General features: G+C 41.8%; 1 protein-coding gene across 1 annotated transcript in view; it reads left to right on the top strand.

The window, feature by feature from the left end:
• Positions 1 to 22,219, top strand: part of EME1 (essential meiotic structure-specific endonuclease 1) — a 258,388-nt gene that overhangs the window by 186,538 nt on the left and 49,631 nt on the right. The window lies entirely within an intron of this gene.

The following is a 22,219-nucleotide window of genomic DNA, read 5'->3' as shown; positions in this document are numbered from 1 at the left end:
CTCTCTTTTTTTTTTTTTTTTTTTGTCCTGCAAACAGCCTCCCTTCTCAAACACATAACAAGTCCTCTCATCTCAATGAATGTAAAACGATTGCCTGAAAGACCTGTTTCACTCTTCTAATGTAATTTAGCACAGTTAATAGACTTCATTTGTTATAAAAGTTTTATTCAACCATTCCAAGTAAACCGTTACAGTTGTTGGAAAGTGTGTCTTCCATTGGAAAGAATGGAAGAGGATGGAGATGAATCACCTATATTCATGTTTAATACATGGTCTGATGTTGTCTTTTCCATCTGGATTCAACCTGCGGCTTATCGGATCTGACTCTAATCTGAGACAGGCCACATTCCATATACTTCAGCCTAGTGAGCTCTGCCTCCTCTACCCATAATCCACCATCCATCCCATTCCTCAAGACTACCTCAGCTCTCATCTGCCACCATTCCTGGATAGCAGCGACATTGATTGCTCCTGTGGAGGTGTATCCTTTGCTAGTTTTTAGCTTAGTTATTTCCTAGGTCCTCTACCCTTTTTTGTGTATTTGTTGTTAGATAGTTGGTGTAGTGTAGTAGTACGTTATAATTTAGGTGGGTTAGTTTAGGTTTCATAGGTTAAGGTTCTGTTGTTAGTGGGATGTGCCTTCCTAGTGCATATCTATCGTTAGTTGTTTAGAATTTTGTAGTGTGTTTGTTTAGTGGTTTAGCCCTGTTTTTCTTGTTGTAGTGTGTTGCCTTTCTGTATGTTAGAATGGCTAAGGGTTTCAAGAAATGTGTAGACTGTGGGCACAAATTCCTCTCCCAAGATGCACAGAATGTTTCTCTGTCTAACCTGCAGGTGTCCTCATTGGAGTCATCCCCATCTTTGCAATGGATCCAAGCTTCTCTGGTTCGGATCTGGTCGTTAGAGCCGCTGTCCAGTAGGCAAGTCTCCAAACTTCCTTCTGTGGCTTTGTCTGCTAGGTTATCCTAGTTCGTTGGGAGTTGTGGAACTACAGTTGATGCGGTCCTTTTTACAAGCATGGATGCAATTAGGACTCATCTCCTCTGCTTCGTGCCCTCCACAGGAAGCTTCAGCTCCATTACACTGGATTCCTCCCTCAGGCCTGTCGGCTCAGAACTCATTGCAGCTGGTTGCTTTTCCTCTCTTAGGATTGCATCCGACGTCTTAGCCAATTCTAATGCCGACCCCTATCTTAGTTTCCTCAACTTTGGAAACGTCCGAGCCAAGCGGACCCCAGAGCAAAGATATCAGTGTAGGGGTATCCAGGCTGGGCTCAAAGCACCCTGTTTCAGGGTTGTCCCTCATGCTCCTGATCTCTGCCCTGAATAGCTCGGCTATGGTCTCGTCATCTGGGTGAGCTGAAGTAGGCACTGGGTCTTGTTTATCTTTGGGGTCTTTAGGATCTCTGTTCACTGGCTCCAGGAGACCAGCATCAGCTTCTGCCTTTGATGTTGTGGAAAGGACATTCTCTCACATGGAGGAGTAGTGGTCAGGTTCAGCCAGCGTCTGCCTTTCTCCAGCATCTACACCTATGGACATAGTTCACCCTTTTCTGGGACAATTCACCCCATGTGGTCTTCCATCTGCCCTTCCTTTAGGGCCCCCCTACCTCAGCTGTTTCCCCACCCTATTCTCCAGGGCAGGAGGTTTCCATCAAGAAGCAGTGCAAGAGGAAGCACCTGGACTCCCAAAAGAATTCCTCACCAAGGACACTGACGTCGTGGAAGGAAAGTGGACCTCTTTTGGTGACTGTTTGGTGCTACTTTGCCAGTGTGGGGATGACACTCCAAAGGCCCTGTCTCCTGAGGAGTCAGTTTTTCTGGAGGCTTTTGTGGTTGGCCCATCCCCGTCTTGAGTGGTTCCCTCTCCAGACGATGTTATTGAACTGGTGACCCATAGGGCATGGAAGGAACCTGATACAGCGGAACTGATCCTCAGAGAGACAGACAAGATTCTTGCTCCCCACCCCCAAGACCAGAAACACTGGAGCACATGTCCAGCTGTGGATGCTGTCATGGTGGCAGAAGATCACTTAAAAGGATATCTCAGAAGAGGGAGTCTCGGGCGTTGGAGTAACTAGGGAAGCATTCTTGTGCCTCAGCCACCCTCACTGTGAAGGTGGCTGAGGTATAAGCATTCTTATGCCTCAGCCACCTTCACAGTGAGGACTTTGAGCTATCTAGCTAATTTGACCAGACTTTAGTGTGGCAATGTTCCAGAAGTGTCAAGAGTAATTAAGGCTCAGAAGACTGTGTAGACTCAGATGACTGTTTTGCAACCTATTGCTGACATATCTGTACGTCTGCTGTTGTGGCTGATGGCATATCCGGAGCTGCTGGCACCGACATTGCCATGTGTTGTCATACCTGCATGAGGCTGTGTAACTTTGCAGAATGCTTCAAGGTGTACTTTAGTATTGTCCTTTCAGCTCCTCTCTTTTTTTGGGCCCAAGGTTAAGGCCACATTGAGCAGAAGTGAGCAGGAGGGAAAGGCACTGTCTGTGTGACAATGCATTTTGCTACCCATCAACAGACTTTCTCTAGGGATCATCATTTTTTTTTCTTCCAGGAAACTCCTTCTGCCCCCCCCCCCCAGTAGAGGGGGTAACCACAATGGACACACACTATGCAATAGGAGTGGTTCGCAGAAGTGCGGGTTTTGCATGGGTTTTTGTGAGAGGCCTTTTTTCCAGCCATGAAGGGTTGCCCAATTCTATCTGGAAGTAATCTGGGGTCACTTGGCTCTACACCCAAAAGCTTGGGAAGCCATCACTTCCAACGCATAGGTGTTCAGAGTTAGATCCAGAGGCTATACAGTTCCATTTCTGGATACTCCAGATTTAAATCCCAAACATTTCTCAGCTGTAACACCCTATCAGAAGAAGGATGTGGCCATCAAAATACAAAAGTTCTTAGAAAATATTCATCGGAGTGGTCCCACGAGACCAACGCGGACCTGGGGGTCTATTCAAGATTCTTTAGGGTTCCAAAGAAGAGCAAGGACTAAAGGCCAAGTTTGGATTTGAGTAGGTTGAGCAGACCAAGTTCCAGATGGTCACAGTGCAGTCTATTCTCTTTCTCCTGGGGAGGAACGACTGGATGTGTTTGACTGACCTCAAGAACACCTACATCACATAAGGATTGCAAGGTGATCCAGGAGGTTTCTAAACTTCTGGCTGGGAGCCAATCATTATCGATTCCAAGGGCTGCCCTTTGAACAACCCACTGCTCTCTGGGGGGGTTCACCAAGTGTGTGTGTGTCAGTCTTGTCACCCTGGCTTAGGCTGCAGGGGTTTCAGGTTTTTCCTTAACTTGACGATTGGCTCCTGACTGACTTCACAAGGGCATCATTGATCAGAGCCAGGGACTCCTTACTCCAGCTGTGCAGCTTCTTGGGAATCACAGTCAACTACCAAAAATTCAGTCTTTTTCCTGCCCAGTCAATAGATTTTATAGGCTGCCACTCGGACGCTGTTTTTCAGATTGCAAGGCTACCAGTCTCCAGAGTGTCAGCCCTGTGGGGTCTGGCTCTTTTGTTTCTTTCTTGGCCAAAACTTCTGGCTTATCTGGTTCTCAGACTCTAAGGACAGTTGATGGTTGCCATTTGTTTGGTTTTCCTTGTAAGGTACTACATGAGGGTTCTGCAGTGGATGTTGGAGGTGCAGTGGTCTTATGGCACATCCGATGGAGTTTCCAGTTGCATTGACAAGAGGTCTGTTGGAATCAAATCAGGTCATGGTTGGACTCTCCCTAGATGTCTACTGAGAGACCATTTTCCCCCCTCCTCTCAGCATGGTCACCATGGATGCCTCTCTTCTGGTGGGGGTAGGCATTTCGAAGGGTGGACTGTCCAAGGGGACCTGGTCTGATACCAAGGCCAGTCTCCATATCAGTGTCTTGGAGAATGAGGGTGGTCTTCCTTGAGTTGCCTGCTTTTAAGGACATTCTCCCCATGGGTGTGATTTCAATTTGGACTGACAACATTCTCATTTATCTTATTTCATTCCCTACCATGTTTTCAAACACCTCATCTTCTCTCTCCTACTTCTTTTCATAATCAGTATCTTAGTTTTGTTTTGATTTACCTTATGCCCTGACTTTCTTCCAAATGCTGGTAGAATACCCCACAAAGTATTCACCTGTGCCCTATGGTTAGATAACATAAGCAGCACATCACCCGCATACAATAAGATCTTTTCTTCTGGTCCCAACTATAACCCCTAATTCGACTTTCCCTTGTAGTGTCTGGTAGTGGCTCAATATGTAATGCAGATAATAATAGAAAAAGTGGACAGCCTTGTCTCGTCTCTCTTCTTATCTCTATCTTAACTTAACAGTCTTGCCCTATTTTCACCTTAGCTTGTACCCCTGCATATATCTTTTCTACCATCCTTACTTATCCATCTGTAAATCCATTCTTCCTCATAGTCTCAAACAGATATTCCCAACCAAACCTGTCAATTGTCTTTGCAACATCTAAAGATTTTAAAACTAATTATTTCTCTTGAAGCTGTTCATCCTCCATTCGTATCAATGTTCTTGTCAAGTTATAAGTTGTCCTACTTCCTACAAACCCTGTCTGATCTCTGTGTATCAGTCTTGGTAGCATTTTACTCACTCTCATAAAACATTTGGAATCAAGTTTCATCACTGAAATGGGTCCATATGAGGATGGGAACCCGGGTGGGTTTTTTCCCCTTCTTTATGGATTACTGAAATTACTCCCTCTTTCCATGATTTTGATTATCTGCTCCCTTTCCCTTATATAGTTGAACTGTTTTAACCAAACTTTAACAGTGTCCTCCTTCTGTATGTCCCAAGACTCATTTAGGAAGCCTGAATCTCATAGCCATCTTTTTCCACATTTTCAGTCTCTCTTTTACCTTGATTTTTCCTGTTAATGTAGTTTTTGTTCATACTCCTCCAACTTTATCATCTTTAGCCATTCCCAATTCTCCCTTCCTACTTCTATATCTATCACCTTTCTTTCATCTTTTTTTTTTTTTTTTTTTTTTTTTTATACGAATTTCCAAATAATATTTTGTATAGCTCTTCAATATCTCCACTAATGTAACCGCTTTTTTTTTTCCTTGAGGGTCCCATCACCTATTTCATGTATTCCTCTTTTCACTTCTAACTATTTGATTGAGACAGGACTTTTATTGCTTTGGCATTTGCCTTGAAATACAATCTTTCTACAGCTATTATTTTATTCCCTATCCTGCCTTCATCCATTCCTTGTATATTCCTCATCTCCCTCTCTTTCTTTCTTAATTTGATCTCCTTTCCTTCTGTCTCTTTGTGTTTTCCCTAGTTCTGTCTTCATTGCGTAAATACTCCCCTGTCTTTTCTATTCCCCTCTGTAATTCATTAACTTCTTATTGTTTCCTGCGCCTTATCCCATCTTTCCACAGTACTATCTCTTTTCTCTAACGTGCTTATACGTATCCTTGCCAACGTCTTCTTTTCTTTGTCATTTCCATTAAATATGTTGGTACCCTGCATTGTCTGTCCAGTAGTGGGCCTTTATCTCCATCTATTCATAATCCTATCAGTACATGTTCCAGTAATCTGATTGGATCTATTTTCACTTATTTAACCCATTCCACGTGTTCTTTTGTAATATAACCACTATCAGTTCTTGACGAGGTTTTGTATTTTGATGAGAAATGTTTGTGTGTTTCTTCCAATTAGTCTTTCAGGAACTACTTTCGTAGAATATACTCACCCCACAGAGGGTATACATTCCCTCATAAATTACCCCTCCCTACTTAATTTCGACACTCTTGGTCCTCTTTCCACATCCTCCCTTTTAGCTGTTATATTCCAGTCTCTCATTCATACCCGCTAATCATTCTTGAACCTTACTATATTGGCAAAAATGCCCTTCATTTCCCTTACTGATGCTTTTGGTGAAATATAAACTATAGAGATCTTTATATCCTCTGTAACACCTTTTATTCCAGTGTATCTGCCTTTCTTAGCTTCTAGCTTACTCTCAACTGCCATTGGACATGACTTCTTCAGTAACGTAACCACCATTATTTGTCCCCTTATCCCCCATGAAGAACTTGCTTCTGTATTAGAATCCCCTTTCTTTAGTCTTTTATGGTCTTCCTGTCCAAGATGAGTTTCTTGTAACATATGCACCTGTGCATTTGTTCTCATCATGTGTGCCTTTATTCTCTCCCTCTTCATAATGACCACAAGCCAATTAAAATTCTAAACTGAAATTGTCTTTTTTTTCTAATTTGTATCCTCACTTTTTTCTCTCTCCCTCATTTTTTCTGTTGCATATCTTCACTTTTTTCTCCTTCAGCTGTTTTTTTTTAAATCTGACTTTCTTCTGGTACTGTCCATCCTTAATAACTGCACCACCTGATAAATCTATGTTGTCCATCTGTCCCTTACATACATCTTCCCCCATCTGTCTCCACTGTGTTTAGAACTAAAACTGTGTACTTGTTTACAACTATGTGTTCCTTCCTCAGTGTATTTTCTTCTCTGCATTGCATATAGCACCTTGCCTCCCACATCTCTGCCATAACTGTGGCAGTGTTACAGTAGCTTTTTGTGAGTCTCTCCATCCCACACCACTTTTTTCTTTAGTGCTTACCTCCTCACTTCTAGCTATTTTATCCATATACGTGCCTTACATTACAAATCTCTTCTCATCTCTAACCATTCTCGATGATTCTTTACCTGTTCCCCAAATTCTGTTGTATTCCTCCCTTTCAACCCTCCTAACTGCTTAGTCTACTTATTAGCTACCTTCAGTCACCCGTTCATTTGCTACCTCAAATGCTTTCCATTTTATTTCACACTCTTATACCTACTTGATACAAATTCCCTCACTGCGTCTGCCACCACGGCTATCCTGTTGTGAATAAAATTTCATGACCTCTTATTAGATTCTAAACATCTATATTACTTCTTTCCCCAAATCACCTGTTTCACCTCCCTACTTCCACTCCATCTTTTCATTTGTCCTCATTGCCTTCATTCTACATTGTTCCTACCAACCCTGTCCTTTATGTTAAAGTCAATTGTTCCCATTAATATTAATGCTGCCGTGTAATTCTCTCTGATATCACCAACGGCCTCAGTTTTGTACCCTTTGACTCCTTCCTGTATCTCTGAGATTCAAATAATCCGTTTACTAGTTGTGGCTCTGCTACTTTAATCTTCTTCCTTCAATTTCCATATTATACCACTGATCTTTTTAGTATCTCTTATTCCTTCCTCCATTTTAATCTGTCATTCTCTCACAATATTTACCTAAATTCTTCTCAAGAAACATGACCCATGTATTTATTACACATTCGGTTTAACCCACTCCCTCTTTGTATCAGTTTTGCCCCTCAGTAATGTGTCAATTTTGCATACCATTTTAGATCCTCTAGCTACTTCCTCTTAAACCTCTCCAGTTTGTCTCAGTTTATTGTATTTCCTGATATCTGTCCCCCTCTTATCTCCTAAACAGTGTGGGTCATTTTACTTTTCATGGCTGTAGTGTAGTTCGATCATCATTTCTCGATTTATAATAATTGGCCCCTTCATCTTGGTACACTTTGTGCTTCCCACCTCATGACATCATCTGAATTCCGATTCCCTATCCTAGCTCATCTTATCTTTACAAAACAGTAGGTGAAAACATAATATAGCCTATTCCCATGCTGTGCCATTTCAATTTTGCTTTAATATTTACCACTGTTTTAACATTATCCTGTTGATGTACCTCAGCTCTAAACATTGATCCTGTCTTCTCAATATACGTGATACATCCCACTTCTTGATTGTATCTCAGCTTCTATTCCCTACCATTTCTTGTCCTTTTCAGAACATCAAAAATAAGCATAATGTAACATCTCCCATTATTGTGCCGTCCCTGCCCATCCTTACTAATGGGTGCTAACCCCTATCCTTTTGAGATATTTTGTCTTTTTGCTGTTGGGTGTTTTGAAATAAGTTGTTTTTTCAAACTGCATCAATTAGCTGTGTTTTAATGCTTTTGCATTTTGACGAGTGGTCATAAATTTGTGTGTGTGTGTGTGTGTGTGTGTGTGTGTGTGTGTGTGTGTGTGTGTCTGTGTGTGTGTGTCTGTGTCTGTGTCTGTGTGTGAGTGCATGTATTGTGTATATATATCAGATATGATTTTATTTTATACGGTATAACATTCTTTTATGACAGTGATTAGTAGTAATAGTCATTATTTGTTCAACTTCAGAATGGTATAGTATGGTAGGGACATCTATACTGCAGTGATTATGTTTACAAACAAAGCTGCTTCTTCCTGATTTGTATTCTGTATTCCCACAGTATATAATTTTGCCTTTCATTTTTCTTCAGCCTCCTGTTTTCATTAACTTAATTTGCTAGGGTACTGCTATTTTATGTAAGAAAAATCCAGAACACAGTGTCAAGAAACTCTGAATCATGGAAACACCTTTTCAAAAATGAAATCCTAAATGTTAAGCCTACAATGCATTCTGTGGGAGAGATGTAATCACTTTCCAACTTAAATATAATAAGGTTGTCAATGTCCGGCAGCAAGTTATAGCATGGGTGTATTTTCATTCATGTTTTTGTCATTGTGTATGCATTTATATTTGAGGAGACAGTTTAGTAGATTTATAATTCATTTAATTATTTTATTACTTTGCTTTCCTATAGTTTTATTTTAGTTGCACACTTCTAAGCAGACTTTAGTTGATATCAGGAAATACTGTAAATTGAGACATATGTTGTCCTTCTCTTCTTTACCCAAGAAACAACTGCTTTTATAGTACTCTGTATGCATTAGTTTCAAGCATCCACTGCCTCTGCTAGAAGTGTAATGTTTTCCTTTTGTTCATGATTGTGCTGTCAGCTCATGTATTAATAACAAGTCAGAGTGACAAAACATATTGTATCATATAAAGCCAGAGATGTGTGGATAAACTGCAAAATCTGGTACAAACAGAGAAAAGAATACTGAAAGCACGTTATTTTTTTTATTTTTAGGGGTCAGAGTAACTCTGATATCTATACTCATACACACTGTATTTTAGTGTATTTTCATTTTACGCCCATAAGTCGTCATAGTGTTGTGATGCTGTTTGAAGCTAGCCTCATTAACCAAGTGCCCTCTCAATTAGTGAATGTGTGAAACAATAGGATATGACAAAATTACATTAAAATTGTTTGCTAGGGTACAGTATATGAGGAATAATAACCACCATTCTTTACTTGTTAGGCATATTCCCATGCTTAGATTCCTACTCTCATCTGAGAGGTATTCACATTATGGGTTTAGCCATAAATTACTCAGAAAATAGGAGATAATTCTTTAGCTTTATATAAACAATGTTAGAAGAAAATATAATTTTCTGTCTGCTAAGAGTGGCAAATGTTGATCTGATGTTATCCTTTTCATTCATTCCTCAACTGATTGGTCTAGGATGTGACTGCCCCTTCTACCAGATACTGGGATCCAAAAAACTCTTGAACTCCTCTCTCTACCTGTAATGCCCCACCAATCTAACATACTTCAGATCTCATTCGCTGCATTTCAGCTTCAGTCATGGATCCTTTCGCTCTCAAATTTTTGGGAGTTTTTGCTAGCATAATCATGAGTTTCATCTACTGCATACTTTGTTCTCATTTTCTCATGCCTCCCTATATTTTCTTGCTAGTTTTCTCTAGCATTTCTTCTGTACAGTTGCTACTGATTTTTTGATACTTCTCTGTAGTACCACTTGTGGTACATTGCTATTTAAATTTCTCTGTTTCATATCTTTCTTCCCTACTGATTGGAGTACTGCTTGCACTACCATTGTTGGCAGTTTTTCTTTCTCCCTTTGCTTTTTTTTCTTAAAAAAAAAACTTTAAATTAGCAGTACCTTGTAACTCTCTTCTGGACTTAGACTTGTCAGCCATACTGTCCTAACTAAGCTACCAGTTTTAAAAAATGCATCACTTGTGGGTATAAAAATCCCGAACTTGGATGCCGATAGGGAATGTGTATATTGTCTAGGAAGAGCATATTTAGAAGTGGTTTGTTCTATTTGCTTTGGGTTCAATTCCAGGGCTCTCAGAGACAGGAGGAACAAGCTAGTGTTGAAGCACCCTCTCCTTTTTACTTCTTTGTCTTCTGCTTCTATAGCTGGGGCACAACCCCACCCCCCACCCCAAGAAATTGGATAGGGGAAGCCAGACTCTGCTCCCAGAGGTAAAGAATCTTGCAAGAGGTCACCAAATCGCTCTTCCTCTTTGGCTCCTTCTTTGAAGCTGAATGCTAAAAATATCAAAAAAAAAAATCAGGTCCAACTACTTCAAAATCAAAATCACCCTGGATCTGATCACCTCCGCTCCTTCTGGATCCAGTCACTTCTCAGCTCCCTTCACCTTTCTTGGAGGGATTCCCTACAAACATTCAAGACCTTCATCCTCCACATCTTTTCTCTGGTCTTACAGAAGTTTATCTGAGACTGACATGGGCGTAGGATGATAAGAAAATTCCTCAGAGCTCAGATCCAGATGTGGGTACTCCTGGGTCTAACTCCCATTTTATCCATGAGCCGACCCTTGTCTACTCACCCCTTGGTCTCTCCTTCTCTGATCTGAACCTCTGTTTTGGAGCCCTTGGACCCGAAACCTCTGGGGGTGTCCTCATTGGATCCAAAGATGGTCTGTTCTTTGACTGCAGTAACTTCCCTGAGCTGTTCATAGATTAGTACTAGCTAACTGTCCTCGGGGGGCTATTTTAAGCCTAGCCAATTACCCCATGTGAGAATCAATCCTTGCACCTTGTGTTTCTAAGGTAAGCACCTTAACCATTATGCGAACCTCCCACCCCCTATTCACTGTTTGGAGCTGGAGGAATGCCAGATCGGGGGTTGGGGCTAGGGTTGACTCCAAAGCTATCTTAGCTGTCTCTGCACCTCAGGGCTTTGGCTCTGGATAGCTCGGGTGCAACTAATTCCTCGGATGGAGTGCTTGTGGGGTTGCAGGAGTGAACAGCTTGGGAATTTTCATCTCCTTTGCTGTCGACTTTGGTTCCCCCCATGCACTCTGCCTTTGAGTTGTAGAGAGGACCTTCTCTTTATCTAGAGAAAGGCCATCTCTGCCTTCCCTTCCATGCCTCACACTCAAGCCTACCTTCTTTGCATACTTGGTCTTCAGGTCTGGGATCTAACTGTCTAGTATTGAGTAACTCTTCAGGCTGTCTACATTCCTTTAGAGCAAAATATAGCAGCAGTCCCTTTGAGCAGGTCCAGTATATAAACTCATGAATGGATGATTCACAGAGATATTTCTGGACATTGCCCATTGATGGGGTATCCCACAGGTAGGTCTTTGTACCTCCCCTTTGAACAGACAACTTCCTTTTTTTTTTTTTTTTTTTTTTTTTTCTTCTGCCAAAGTCACAAGTCCTCTGGCTTAGGTGGACACCCCATCCTTTCCTTGGAAGATGATGTTTCTCTATACCATCCCTCCCCTTCCTCTGATTCTGAGGGTCCTGTTCAAGATCAAGCAAGACTCCCACAAAATCTTGCTGGTGACTCCTTTTTGGCCCAGACAACATTGGTTCCCCCTTCTTCACCTAGCCAGAGGCATTCACCACAAGTTACCTCACAGGGTGGACCTTCTTGCCCAAGACAAGGGGTCTGTAATCCATCCTTACTTGTCCACTCTTCAACCAACGCTGTTATGGCACGATTTGACTGTACTTTATACCTGTGTTTTCTGCTTGTTACAAATTCATTAGCAGTGCTTCATATGCTAGTGTTCTAGAAGATTTGGTCTGCACGGATATTTGTAGCCTTTGAAGGAGTATGACATGAAGTGTTTACATTAGGTCAGTTATCAAAGCTAAGGAATAGAACCTTGTGGGCTATTGTCCTTGGCCCATAGATACGATATGATTGAGGGACGTAGTGTGAAATGCCATGATAGGAGACAGAAAAATACACAGTCACTGTCCATACATACTTTACTATTCTGTAGATGGTGCTTGTTGTTTTGTCAGTCATTATAAAGACCTGCAGTCTTTTCATATTTCATTAACATTGCCAAAATCAATGGAGCACGAAGTATTACATGGTATCAGCTGAAGTCTTAGATGATGCTAAATAAAACTGTCATTGATCTTGCCCTGCAAGTTGTGCAGCTTGAGTGTTTATTTAGTTAATTATTAAAGTACACATAAATGTTCATATTTCTGTAAATGTCTCTTAAAGTAGGCACCCAGAAAGGAACTGCTTGTCATAAAAACTGAAATCTAGCTGAAAAGAATTTCTGTTGATACTAAATGTCTAGCTTGTATGATTCCCAGTTTGATTGTTGCTCATGAATGTTTATAGAAAATACAAGTCTGGATTTTTTTTTTTTGTAAAGTATTAAGCTTTGGTGTAAAGACTCTGAATATATTGACTAAAACCATTGTAAAGAAGAGTTTTTACTGAACATCTCTGTTTATCCATTTTAATAATACCTGTTTATATTTTTATTTGTTTGCCTTATCTTTAACTTTATCTTTTTAGAAGGTGCTCAAGAATCTAAACGTGTAGGCTGCAGGGATTTGACATTTCACAGCTGTTGTAGGAATGAGTTAGGAGGAGGAATAGCAATTTGTAATAAGACAAAAAATAGTGTCTGCACGCCCTCTAAATGTTGATGTTTTTCATGAAGATTCTTTTTTTTGTCTGCGAGTCAAGGAGTTTAGTTTCCTTATTTAATTTTTCCTGCTTGGCTTCCTTACCATACTGCAATACACAACTGCTCAGGAATGCTTGGAAAAAGCAGGGTTATGGTGAGGAGCTGCCATAACAGTTACACAAGTCGTAGCAGGTTGTGTTATAGTGCTGTAAGATATACTGAAAAAACAGTGGATTAAAGTTTTGGACAGTTTACAGTAATTGGTAGATAGTACTTGAACTATATTACTTACTATCTGTGGTAGAAGTATAAAAGTGGCTTCACAGGAGAGGAAGCTGTGCTGTGTGTTACTGGCATTCTTTTCCTTTGAAGTGCCTTTTTCTAGGATTAAAGTGCAGCCTTTTGGGAGATTCATTTAGTGTTGGGGGCAGGAGTTTTCAGCTGCCCTCAAAAAAACAAGACACTTCTCTTTTGTATTAAGATAGGCAAGTAAGTATATCTCTGAAGGTATGTGGTGACTAGAACTTATTTGCCAGTGGCACTCCATTTAAGGTAAGTTACAGTTGGGATACGCAAAGCTCTGCAGAGGACCTGTGAGGGAACAGAGTTAAAGGAAGAAAGTGGGAGGCAAGATGAGAAGGCAAAATGATTTAAAACTCAAAAAGATACTTCTTTGCAAGATTGGAGAATAAATACACTACTGGATTGGGTGGCAAAGAACAGATCAGCTGAAGCATTTAATAAAGCTTAGGACAGATTGGACAAAGGAGGGGTGAGAAAAGAGGGGAGGCGCAACTGTGTGGTGCTAGGTGCAGCAACCGGATATACTAGATAGCTGGATAGATATAGTCTTCTGCAAATAGTTGTATATGTGTTTCAGAAAGGTAGAGAAGGGGGTTGGAACTTGAAAGGCATAAAGTGATCTCTGTTTTAACAGGGCAGCATGTTCTTAAATGTAGCTTTTGTGGCTTTGAGCAAGGAGGAAAACGGACACTGGTGTCTTATCAGAACTTTGGTATGCATCAACTATGTCCATCTCTTAAAAAAAACACACAAAAACATTGTCTTAGCATGGCTGTGTAGTTTAGATAATGGCATGCATTAATTCTCGAAAAACTTTATCATCAGATCAGTTTACTGCAAAGGTCACTATAAGCAAGGTTTCAGGAAATGTGCAACTTTGCAGTTTATTCAGCTAATAACCTCTTGAGGAGTCTTACATTTTCAGACACTTTTGGTGACTTGTTATGATTGTTTTACACTTTTGGTGACTTGTTATGATTGTTTTGAAAATAGGAAAGTAATATGAGCAGCAGTCAGTATACAAAATAGTAGTATAATACTTACCCAGAAAGGTTTTAGTAGTAAAATCAGAAGTCTGAAAAATATTGATTGACATCTACATCATTACTGCACATTATTAATTGTGTGAAAATCTGTCTAAAGATTTGAGACTTGGTAGTTGATTTGCTTTTGTGCTTACATTGAACAATCAAGAAATACATTCACTGCTTCTTTTTTAATAACTCTTCTTAGGACCAGGAGCATTTGGGTGCATTGATAGGTGAACTGTGCAGGGCTCGTGAAAGTTTTTTACTACAGATTTGTAACAATTTAGGATTGCATGGGGACGGTGGGATTTACTGGTTGCAGTAACTGAAACGCAGAAGAGTTAAAAGCTATGATTCTTTTCTTCAAAGCTGCAAAACAAAGATTCTGGATATGAAATGGTTAAGTTGCTGAGGGGTGAGATTCAACATTAGTTGTATGATTGCTGTCATGGAGTTATTTTCATTTAAGCTTCAGGTTTAAATTATTTCAATAGGAGTTTTTATAGCAACAACTAAGAATTTAGGGTATGCTCTTTCATTTCTTGTAATACGTGGTCTTTAGGTTTACTCCTTAGAAGTATATTGCATGGGCTCTTGATGCAAAGCAGGAGCTGCCTGTGGTGATTAGCTGGAAGGCCACTACATGTATTACTGCAGTATAAAACCAGGCAGCTTAGAACACTATATAGGATTTTAAATCTGACTTTAGGCTGTAAATGTAGCCTTCTCATCAGCTGCTTTTCCTTGGAAGTTTGTTGTTTAGTCCCTCTGTTCAGTTAGTAGGCAGTGGCTTACTGCAGTTTTTATGTAATATTTTAGAACTGTACACTGTGGCTTCCTGTATAAGAGATGAGAGAATATGCTATGGAGCTTGATTTAAAATATTCTTTGTCAGAGTAATCACTTCAGTCTTTGACATGTTTATACTGGTTAAGTAAAGTCTGTCGCTCTGTCTCTGTCTCTCTTTCTCTCTCTGTCTTCTGAGTCACAGCTGACTCCTATAATGTCACCATAGGCAGCCACTGCTATTTGTGGAGGCAAAGGAGGAAACGGAAGTAGGTTGTTGGATCTTTCTTCCATATCACATATGCATACACTCACACCTATGGACAGTTTAGAGTCCCATATTCACCTATGGCATGTCTTTGGAATATAAAGGCTACATGCTATTTCTTTAAATTGCTTATAGTTTCCAATAAAGGTAGCAGCCCTAAAATTCCTTCTACTGTAAGCTCAAGACCTGTGGGAGAGGGCTGATGTTTGGCAGGCATGAGAAAGAAAAGGACCTGGAAAATAGTTATTAATTAAAATGATTCACAAAGGTTACATATTTTACAGTTATACATGTTCTTTTGTACTTCTTGTTGTATATGATACTTTGTGTTTGATAAGACTGTATCACCTTCCTCAATTTTTATTTATTTTACGTTTGTTTACTGGGGTGTCCGACTGGGCTGGTAGCCCATTTTCAGCAGAGGCCTGGGGAGAAAAGCTCCATAGTACAATTTAACAAGCACTCAGTCTATTTAGTTACATAATTAGACAGTGTAATATTGGATACAGAGTAGAAACAATATATTCTGTATAGGATAACATGGTACAGAGAAAGCCAGAAAAAAATAGTGTGTAGAGTAACAGAATACAATATAGATAGAAAAAAGAATACAAATACATCTGCTTCTAGTTTGGGGAAGAAAGTATTTCACAGTGGACAAAAGTGTAGAAGTTATGGTGCCTAATAAGATAAGGATAGAATTTGGAGGGTTTATTATAAAGATGAAAGTATGAGACAGCGTTAGTAGGGGAGGAAAGTGTTAACATAGGAGTGTGAAAGTTAAAGAATGAGGGAAGAATTTAGTAGAAAATATGGTGAGGATATGGAGATGAGATGAAATGGGAGAGAGAGAATGAAGGGGAGAAATGGGTGAAAATGAGGGAAAGAGTGAAATAGAAGGTAGGGTGAGTTCTGCTTCTAGGACCCGAGGCTGACCGGTCTTGAGCAGCTCAGCACCTAAAATGTTATTAGATCACCTAACTCCTTCCAGTTTCCCATAATTCTCTGCATGGAAGGGTCCCTTCGCATAATTTTCTGCAATGTACAATTGCAGTTGTATCTGCAGACTCTCCCTATATACTGTTTGTTTTATTTGGTGTTTTATTGTTATTTTGCTTGTGTGGTGTTGGAATTCTGTTAGTGTCTTTCTTTCCCAGTTACCTCAGACCTACGAATCTGTAATTTTTTAAAGTTATTATTCTGCTTTTTGTTACTTAACTTTTTTGTCCTGTCATTTTGTTTTGCCTTTTAGACCATTCTGTGTATGTCTTACGTGCATACACTTTTTTTTTCTCAGTACGCTTCTATTTTTTGGTTTTCTTAGGAGGCATTATTATTATATTTTGGGCTTAAACTATAAACTTTTGGCAATGTTATTAGATATATGCAAGTGTATAAACAAATGCTTTGCTCAGAAATGCATTTTTTCTGTCCTTGGGAATTGCATATATGTTCACACATTTCTCGCTATGTAATTGTTAATTACCTAAATGTGTAAGAGTCTATCTGGGCTCCATTACCAGCAGTAGTCTTATTTCAGTCTGCTTTGAACTCTGCTGGCAATTTCTAGTGTAGGCCAACATGTTTATTGTTCATATCTAGCTTTCTTCTAAAAATGTTTCCTTTGTCTTATAAAATTTGTATCCTTTGTCTTATTAAATTTGTATATGATATTCATAGTTTGTTTTGAGTGTAAGGAAATTTGATTTCTGTTTGTTCCTGTCAGTCTGGTTGTGGCATCAGTGACAGTTATGGTAAATATCTCCTTCTATTTCTCAGACACTGTGATGCCCATGTAGTCCTGTCTTAGTTTGCTTGTTGGATTGTACTGGTAGTGCTTCAGAACAGAACCTATGCTTTTCCTAAATGGTTTTCTTTCTTAACAGATACAGATATCTCCTTAATGATATTAAATATGTTCAGTCTTGTGGTATGGTGACTACTGAGCCTGGGAAACAGCAAAGTTCTTCGGAAGTACAGTGCAGACAGGCAAACCATAGAAAAGGCTGTCTACAGTAACCAATAAGGAGAAAGTGTCTGAGATAAATTATGGCCGTTACCTTTGGCGGAGATCAGATTCCTGACCTGTGGGTATAGAGCAGTTTTCAGGAAGTTCTGTAGGGAGGATAAAGACAGTCTGGAAGGTGTACTTTAGGGAAAAAATGGGAAGGAATAAGATTCTTTATGAAATTTAACCATGCTTGTATGGCCAAGAGTGTTGCTATAAAAAGTTATCTTTATGGTTTTTACTGACTAAATTGAGGAAAAACAGTGCATCCAAGAAATAATGAAAGATTGGAATTCTTTGTTACTTCCGTTGTTTTCTTCCCTTCTAAATAAAACTCAACTTAATCCAAAAAGCTGGTTTCAAAAGACTGTTTTATGATTGCAAGCACTAAAGGTTGCTGCACCGCTGGCTTCAGCAGGTAGAAGTATGGATGTTAAGTTGTCTATCTCACCTTCATTCTTGCTGGTTGGGATCGGAGCCGATCACTCCGCCATCTTCAATAGCTCGAGAGCTGTTTACTGGCTCGAGGCTACCCCTTATCCCATGATGCCTAGTGATAGCTACCCAGATCTTGTTTGCCGCTTCAGCTGCGAGGTGTCGTTTTTATGGCTCAGACTCGTATAAGTTTTTTGTATAACTTTCTTACTCTAGGATTCAACCCTTTTAGTGTTTTATTATTAACGTTAGTCTTGTTTTGTGATAGTGTTTAGTTGTAGTATCCTTTCTTGTAGAACTCGTTTAATTTAGAGAGTTCTCCCCCACCCCTCCCCCTACCTCTTTTTGTCAGGTTAGCCATTTAAGTTAGAGGCTTTCCTATTTACAAAAAAAAAAAAAAACACGTTTAACTATAGTCTTATAGTACAGTGTGTTTTTTGTGTAGACTGTATATTGCTTCTGGTAGTTGTTATAATTGTTGTTTTCCTTCTTTAAGGATGTTAAAGGAATCCAAGATTTCTGGGTTCAAGAAGTGTGACTCATGCTGTCAAAAAAATGTCTCTGACAGATGGGCACACGTCTTGCGTCTTTTGTTTAGGCGCTGTGCACCTGCAGGACTCTTGTTCTATCTGCCATGCCTTTAGTCCAAGAGTCCTTCAGGAGCGTAAGAATAAGCTTATTCTTAGGGGTCTTTTAAAACCCCAGGATTCACTGGCCAAGAGCTCTCAGCCTGTGAAATCCCCTAAACCCACCAAGCCGTCAGCTCCAAGTTCGGAGCCATCTTCGGTTCAGATTTTACCTTCCACGTCAGTTCCGGCTGGCACTGACAAGACAATCTCCCCGTCCGCTCCATCAGAGACTTTGACGCCGTCACAGAGCCACAAGAGGCTGAGGTCCCCTTCACTAGAATCTGTGCATTCGGCTCCTCTGTCTCTTTTACTTCAGAGCGAGCGTAGTCACCGATCCTCTCCTCTCGATCCTCTAGGCTGTCGGATCACGATGTGGAGAGAGTGGTCAGTAGGTTGCTAAAGTCGCAGGCACTTGCCAAGATGTTGTCCAGCCCTCCTCAACAGGTGTCGGCTCCTTCCACTTCTCTCGATGTTCCTCTTCCGACTCCAATGAGTTCGGAGCCGGAGTTCGTTGGGGTTAGAGTAGTGGAACCGTCGGCTCTGATAACTCTATCTCCTTCGGTTCCGACGTCTGCTCCGATTCCCTTGGTGGTGCCATCCGTCAAGGGATCTGGGCGCCGGGGTTCCCTCGTCAGCTCTGAGCTTTGGCGCAGGTGAGCTTGGCTCCTACATCAGCTTCGGAGCCGTCTCCCTCGGTGCGGAGAAAGATTCCTATTTCCTCGAAACCAGAGCTTTCTCTGCATTGTGGCAGGGACGCCTTTGATGTTATGAGTGTGCTGGCCACTGAGTCAGCTCCACTATTAGCCCCACTGGCACCATCCCCTGTAGTGCCTGTGCCAACCTCTGCTCCTCCTCCAGGCCCCAAGCGTAGGGAACCAATGCTCCAGGACACCCCATTGGGTGTTTCCTCTTCTTCCAAGGCCTCCCCTGATCATTCAGAGAAGCCCCCTCATAAGAAGAATTGCAAGAGGAAGCACATTGACTCCCCCAAGTCTGTCACTTCTGATACAGACTTTGATAATTCGGAAGGGTCCCCGAGATCCCCCTCTGAAGATGTTTCCTTCTCGGACATCCTAGAAATGCTTAAGCAGAGGGGGAACTGGAATCCCCTAGCCCCTACCGAGGATGAGTCTGTATTTCTGGATGCTTTCAGTTCCCGACCTTCCACCTCCTGGGTTTCTCCACCTTTCGATCCACTTATGGCAGTGGTGGCTCGAAAGGCTTGGTCAGCTCCGGATACAGTGGAAGCAATTCTGAGGAGACCTGGTAAATTCATTACAGCACCCCAGGATAAGCAATTCCTTACTAAAGGTGTTCCTGTTAATGCCATGGTGGTAGCAGCAGGCACCAAAAAAGAGTTAGCGGAGACCTCTTCATCTGTACATCCTCCTAACAAGGAGTCTAGGACAATGGACAGATACGGGAAGTGAATGTTCGCTTCAGCGACCTTCTCTATGAGGTCACTGAACTACTTATGTCATTTTACCTGGCTTCAGAGGGATCTCCTTAAAGAGCTGAAAGATACCCTTCAAGATCCATCAGCTGAGGGAGCTCAAGCTGGCAACGCTTAATTCTGTAGTTAACTCCTCCATGAGGCTCATTTCCTATGCAGCCGATGGTGCGAGTAGAGCTGCAGGTACTGGTGTGGCCCTTAGGAGGCATGTATGGATGCGGCTGTGTAACTTTGCGGAACCCTTTTGAGCGTCCTTCACCAATCCCCCCTTTGATGGTTCCTTTCTTTTTGGACCACAGGTGAAAGACACTTTGACTAGGTGTGAGCATTTTTCCTCCAGAGGCAGAGGGGGAAACAATGATAACAGACGCTGCCCTCATGGCAGAGGGGGTCCGCAGAACCAGGGCAACAGAGAATCTTTCTCCGATAAGCCCTTTCAGCATCCCTGAAGGGTGCCCGGCTGCTCACCTCTGGAGGCAGTCGGGGGAAGACTTTCACTGTACCTAAAAGCCTGGCAAAATTTAACGCAAGACAGATGGGTACGGTCCATTATATCCGGAGGTTACAAAATTCCTTTCCATCAAACCCCCCCCCCCCTTACCGTCAAAGAAATCCCTTCCAGATGTTCCACCCAATCTGAAGGACCAAGAAGTAATAGAAGTTTCAAAACTGCTAAAAAAAGAGTCATCCAGGAAGTCCCGGCAGACTAGCATGGATCCGGAACTTACTCAAGGTTCTTTCTGGTACCAAAAAAGACAGGGGACTGGAGACCAATTCTGGATCTCAGCAGACTAAACAGATCTGTACAAAGAACAAAGTTTTGGATGGTCATGCTACAGTCTATTCTACCCTTTCTGGGTCAGGACAATTGGATGTGCTTGATAGATCTTCAGGACGCGTACTACCATATCAAGATGGACAGGCGCTCCAGGAGATTTTTTCACTTCCGGCTGGGAGCCAGTCATTATCAGTTCAGAGCTCTGCCCTTTGGTCTCACCATAGCCCCCAGGGTGTTCACCAAATGTATGGCAGTGGTCACGGCTCACCGGAGACGTCGAGGATTCCAGGTGTTTCCATATCTAGATGACTGACCCCTCACTGCTACTACCAGGCATCAACTCCAACAAGCTAGGGACTACATAATCACAATCTGCTCCCAGCTAGGCATTACAATAAGCTTCGAAAAATCTGCCTTGTTGCCCTGTCAATCTATCACTTACATAGGATCAGACTTAGACACAAGGAACATGTTTGCAAGGCTACCGCTAGAAAGGGTGTCTACAGTTCATTAGCAGGTACAGATTCTAATGCAGAGCAAAAGGATGCAAGTCAGGTTCGTCCTTCAAAGAGTTCCATGGCAGCAGCCATTCTTCTAATCCCACTGGCCCGCTTTCATATGAGGATCCTTCAGTGGCTTCTGTTCACACAGTGGTCTTTCCAAGAGCTGCCCATGTCTCACATGATCCTGATTACAGAAGCATGCAAAAGGCACCTTTCATGGTGGATGGTCTCCCCACTAGTGACTCAGGGCAGACCCTTCGTTGAGCCCCCTCCGGTAGCCACAGTGACGACAAACGCCTCCCTGATAGGGTGGGGGGGGCATTATCTGGGCAGGACAGTCCAAGGCACTTGGCAACCTCATGAGTACCATCTGCACATAAACGTCCTAGAAATGAGAGCCGTGCTCCAAGCATTGCAAGCCCTTCAGGACTCTCTTCCTTCCAGGACCATTGTAATTCAAATAGACAGTATGTCAGTCATGTGGTACATCAACAAGCAGGGTGGAACCAGATCCTACCCCCTGTGTTGAGAAGCACTCAGACTGTGGCAGTGGGCAATTTCCTCCCAACGTTTTCTGATTGTGACGCACATCCCTGGGAGGTCCAACGTCATAGCGGACAGGCTCAGCAGAGCTATCCTCATGCCTCACGAGTGGTCTCTGAATCAGGAAGTTGCGGATCTTATCTTCCGCAAATGAGGACAGCCTTGCTGCGATCTTTTTGCCACCCCCTTCAACAGCAAATGCAGCAACTACTTCTCCCTTCTTCCGCTTCGAGTTGACACACCCAGAGACGCTCTAGTCCACGATTGGCCTCTGGGACTTCTTTATGCCTTTCCTCCGTTTCCCCTGATACCACAACTCATACAGAAAGCAATATCGTTGGGTTGCAAAATGATCCTCATTGCCCCCTACTGGCCTTGACAGATATGGTTCTCGTTCCTGCACCATTACCTTCTCGATTAGCCCTGGACTCTGGACCCGATTCCAGATCTACTGATTCATCAATCAGGCAGGTTGCATCAATCCCTCCAAACTCTCCAGCTCACAGCTTGGTTGCTCCACTTCCAACCTTAGCCAGGCTTCCCAGCATTTCCCCAGCTGTACGTGAGATTATTGTCTCCTCTCACAAGTCCACAACCAGGAAAATTTATGCTAGTAAATGGAAACGGTTTTCTTGTTGGGCAGAGGCTAGGAATGTAGATCCCTTTTCAGCCCCAGTCCACGAAATTCTGGAATTCCTAGCACAACTTTTTAATTCTGGGTCCGCTTCTGCTACGATCAGGGTTCATTTAGCATCCATTTCTAACTTTCATGTTGGGTTGTCAAATTCTAACATTATGTCTCATAAGCTCTGTAAAGCTTTTTTGAGAGGGACGACTCTCCTTAGG

This window comes from Protopterus annectens, chromosome 10.part0 (assembly GCF_019279795.1).
Source record: "Protopterus annectens isolate FY-2018-M chromosome 10.part0, PAN1.0, whole genome shotgun sequence".
NCBI classification, from domain to species: Eukaryota; Metazoa; Chordata; order Ceratodontiformes; family Protopteridae; genus Protopterus; species Protopterus annectens.
This window is presented reverse-complemented; position numbering and strand designations above follow the sequence as displayed.